This window comes from Macrobrachium nipponense, chromosome 6, assembly GCF_015104395.2.
Source record: "Macrobrachium nipponense isolate FS-2020 chromosome 6, ASM1510439v2, whole genome shotgun sequence".
In the NCBI taxonomy this organism is placed as follows: domain Eukaryota; kingdom Metazoa; phylum Arthropoda; class Malacostraca; order Decapoda; family Palaemonidae; genus Macrobrachium; species Macrobrachium nipponense.
The window spans coordinates 84,566,599-84,571,598 of record NC_061108.1 but is presented as its reverse complement, the minus strand read 5'-3'; the positions used below and the strand labels follow the sequence as shown (position 1 = coordinate 84,571,598).

The following is a 5,000-nucleotide window of genomic DNA, read 5'->3' as shown; positions in this document are numbered from 1 at the left end:
CAAATTAAGAATTTTTCAGTCAATTCATGTGTTACAAATATTTATCATTAGCAGCCATTACACAGCCTGTTTAATATTATGCAAACTGGATATCAATTAATTTCAAAAACTAAATGTCAGTCCTCAGCTAGTGATCAATTTCAGCAGATATACCAAATACCGAATCAGATCACTAATGATAAAAGAATAAATAATAGTAAATCATTCTTACAACTAAAATGACGCACCCTCTTAGCAGAAGTAACACTCGGGCATAGTCTACCAGCATTTTAAAGTAAAAGATCAATAAGGTCTCTTATATGCATAGCATAACGCTAATCTTGAAAGAGGTTTGGACAAATAGGCAAGAGAGCTCAATTGCCAATTATTAATTACTGTCACTTTTTGCTCTTTCCCTCATCTCAAAATAAGTCCCTGGCTTATACCAAAGGAAAGTGCCGGATCGTGGACATTATCCTCTTCTGGCTTCCCTTAACATCATACACACACGCTATCACAATAACCTGTTTTTCTCAATTGCCCGAGCACCTGTGTCTACCTTTGAAATGCCAGTTTTGATCCTACAAGCTAGATTTACCAGGGGCCTTCTTTCTTATTTCTGTTCATTGCATCTGCAAGTGCGACTTTACATATTATTTTGCTTTCTTTATTAACGTCCCTGAAAGCAAAATTCTGATTGTGCTAGATCAGCATCTTATGTATGAATTTAACCTCACGATAAATTCGTTCCATCACTATTAGGCACCCGTCATATACCTGCAGTTGTTGGTGGGGTTACTGGGGTAACCTCTCTTCCCTTCCATATTTCTAGTTTTGCTAATATTTTCCTTCTTCCAATAAGTATCATTCATCAGACCATCCGTTGGACTATTCACAGCTATTCTTCCTGGGTCCTATATCTCCAACCCAAACATTTGTTGCTGCGTAACCTATAATTCTCTTTCTTCATCTACCACATATAATTTAATAGATATTTTAATGTCGTTCGTGCTATTATGTAACTCAGATGAATGTAAATTAGGCATTAATTTAAATGTTCCAGAGAGTTATGTAAATGTCGATTGGAAAATTGCATATGAGAATACTTGTTTTCACAGTGTTCTCTGAAGTTGCTGAAATGTTTATTTGTAATACTGCATATAAGTGACTTAAACTTACTCATCACCTAAGATGGATGTACACTTTCCGGATGGTATCATATTTTGACGTATTTCTAGTCCTAAATGATTGTACCTAAAAAAAAGTCGATAACGGATATGAGACCAGTATTGTTCGAATTGTTTACATGACTTTGAATTGCTTGATTGTACGGCTGCTCTGTGCGCATAAACTCCTTAAATAAGAGTTTGGAAGATAGTTACTCTTCTTGATTTGAAAATGGAATAATGAAGCAGGCAGATAATTCAGCTCTTGTTGTAAGTTAACCTGAAACATCCCGAAGTCGCGCAGCCAAACACAAGATTTTTCAAATTTAGTTGTTTCAGAACTCTTGAATAATCCTCCTCGTAGCATCTGAAGCTTTAAGGACAAGTAATATTGTCTATTTTTCAAGACATTTTTGGGAGTTATTTATATATGTATTTTTGTTGTTTCGCAACTGATCAAGCATACATTACTGTATTTCTATTAGTATTCAGGTAAACTTTATTTTCCATATTTTTCTTTTCACCTGTACTATTCTTGTATGCAAAAGCTTGTCTTGAAAGTTGAAAGTTAAAAGTCACTTTGGCTCGTTTCAGCTGAATGCCACTGCGAGAATGTTCGAGGTCTAAACAAAAAGGCGGAATTGAAAGACAAAAGCATTAGTTAGATTGCGGTTCAGTACAGAGTAGATAGGATATTAAGTTTATGAACGTTATGTTATATCATATAGATTGAAGTTAAATGGAAAACAGGGGATGCTTTTAACCATTAAGGTAAGATTCAGAATATGGCTATGAAGGTAATTAAGGCAAGTCAGTTTGATAGGAAAAATGTGAGTAGAGCATATAGTGAAAGCTAGATGAAGTATTAGCTAGGATCAAAGAAAGAGAAATGTCAGAAGCGTATATGAATTCTAAAAGTTTCAGGGATTTGTTCACTCTCTCAACCAGGGATGCTTTTATTTACAGGTACCTGGGAATGAGAAACAGATAGGCAGGAAACTAAAAAGTTAATAAGGAAAGAAGATGGTTTTAGTGCAGTTGCCGGACAGAGGGGAAGTAACGTGAACTGTTATAAAAGAGGAAAAATACGGAAATCAGCGGCAAACTGAAAATAAATAGAAAGCTAATAAAATAATCAGCAAGAATGTTAGCGAGAAATTTATCGTATTAAAAACATTCTGGTGAAGTAATAGAGAAATATTATAACGAATAAATGGATTTTAAAATTAAGAGATACAAATGGGGAGATATTTTCTTATAAGAATGCAGTTTCGGTCAATGGTGTATTTTGAAAGTGGGCTAAAGGGAAAATAGATGTAGAACTTTAAGAACCAAAGGAAGAGGGCAGTGTGAGTCTGAATTTGTGAAAGTGACTAATAAGGGTATAGGGAAACCACGTCAAAGTTGTTAAAGTTAGAGTGTGTGTGTGTGGATGAATGGAAGGGTTCTAAGAAGCAGGTGAGAGGATATAAGACAATAATAAAATTGCAATTGTAAAACATCGTTCATTATAACTGGAAACTGCATGAAAGGCTCAGACTAAGAAAATAAGACAAAGTAATAATAACTTGGTAAGAAAAATGGCGTTAGTTTGAACGAGGATAAGCTTTTGGTTAATATTAAATAGTTGTATAAAAATGTCTGATACAAAAATAAATACTATGATATACATGGAGCCACAAAACACAGTATTTTTCATGGCTGTGTCGTGTAAGACGAGACATACCGGGCTCTGTAATTTATCAGTGATAGTTGGTAAGATAAAAATAGAAACTTCTTTTAGAAATATGGAGATGAGACAATGGTTGGCTTATAATAATAAATGAACCTCATATATAATATAGTGTTGACAGGTAATAGTGAATAGTAGGGATATGACGGTAAATTACATTTAACTTGATGGAATATTGATGACAGTATGAAAATGGATGAAAGACATTAGTGCTGAACCAAGTATAAATGAAGTAAGGAAGGTAGTTAGAACTCTGCAAGAGGTTTAAAATCTATTGCATTTTAAATGATAAGTCGTGCAGTTAGTATCGAGAAGGTCGACAAGCTGCTGAAGAGCTTTCGAATAGCCGTATGGAAATTATAATTATTTTCACATAGTACTCTTATATTATACAGTAAAATTACAAGCGTGAAAAGACTGGATTTTTGTTCTCTGAGGGGATGACAACAGTTTAAGACCCTCTGCACAGAAAAAGAGCACTATTGGTATTTTAGATGTCAGATTTTAAGTAGTAACAAGAAATGTAGTTACTGGCGAATATTAGTCTTCTTCTTACCCACCATTTTCCCTGATGCGCCTTTCCTTACATCAGGCATGGTTTATAGTTTGGCAAAGAGGTATTTACGACCGCATGCCCTTGCTGTCATCAACCACAGTTACTGGCAGCGGGACTCTCCTTTGACTAAAATGTCAACCTGCAACGCAGCAGTTTCCACAGTTATTGGCAGTGGGCCTAGCATTCTACTATAAAATAAGACTGCAAGGCAGCAGTTCCACAGTTATTGGTGGTAGGCCTAGATAGCCTTTTACTAAAAAAGTAAGATTGCGAGGCAGCAGCTGTCCTTCTAGTCGCCTTTTACGTCACACAGGACCTACGGTGGTAGTATTCTTACACCCCTACCAAAGTGTGCTTTCTGGCGAATATTAGTACATCACCACAAATAAACAATATAAGGACAGGCATCTCTCTGAAAAGAGTATACCACAGAGGAACGTGCCGGTAATTATGCCACTGCAAAGCAAAGACATGCACACCCATGAAAAGAAAGTCAAGTAGACTCTGTTTTATTGCGAGAGTCTGGAAGAAGCTGCAACATCAGCTCCCTCCCTATAGGGAACACGGTAATATGCAAAGGAGAAGGGGAACTCTCTAGTACATTTCATCATGATTGACTATTTAAGTGAAACGTCACTTTTTGACTACTGGTCAGTTGCTACTTCCTTGTTATATCTTCATGCAACTTGTTTATATCTTCATGCAACTTGTTTTGTGTCCTGGTCCTCTGAATTTGAAAAAATGCTATTATTATTATTATTATTATTATTATTATTATTATTATTATTATTATTATTATTATTATTATTATTATTATTATTATTCTAACCAAAGGGCTCAGTCACTCTATCATGGAGAGTCTTCTAGTAAGAAAGACACGTCAACAGGGCTTACCAGCTAATAAAGTTAAATATATAAGAAATAACAAAATGACGATACAAAGAGTAATTGGAATCATTTGTAACTTGTAACCAATTACTCCGAATCACAAGAGGTAAAATACCTGCTTAAATACATAGTACCTAATGCAAGAAGCAATTAATGTAAATTTTAACTTCCAATAAACTATCATATATAAATTTCTTTTCTGGACAAGTCATATCGATTCGTCAGACAGAGCAATATTACGGGTATTACTGCCATTTCTACCACAGTAGACCAGAAGTTCATATCACAGGTGGACTCATCAATGTAGAAGAAAATATGACAGTCATAACGGATAGTATAACAGAATGGACTATCAGGAGAAACCAATTGATGTTCCCTAAAACAAAAGCTCACACATACTAGCAATGAAAGACTCAACATGAGACAATCAGCTGAATGAAAAACGCTGCAACACAAACACAAAAGTCTCGGCAACCGTAAATATCTCCAACAATACTCTCCTCTGTCGAAATTATGGATTGTTACGGCCGTCATCCCCAGTATCCAAGTGATTCATTGAAGACCTATTTACATGTTAATGCTTGCCTGTGTCAGTGTATTTCCATCCGCATGTTAGAAATCTTGAAAAAATGTCTGGGATCATACGTACCAACATAAATATGTTGTTGTGGTGATATAT

At 35.2% G+C, this 5,000-nt stretch overlaps 1 protein-coding gene across 3 annotated transcripts in view; it reads right to left on the bottom strand.

Moving 5' to 3' along the window:
* The window catches only part of LOC135216376 (coiled-coil domain-containing protein AGAP005037-like), a 1,031,334-nt gene that overhangs the window by 210,958 nt on the left and 815,376 nt on the right, over positions 1–5,000 (bottom strand). The gene's annotated exons all lie outside the window — the stretch shown is intronic.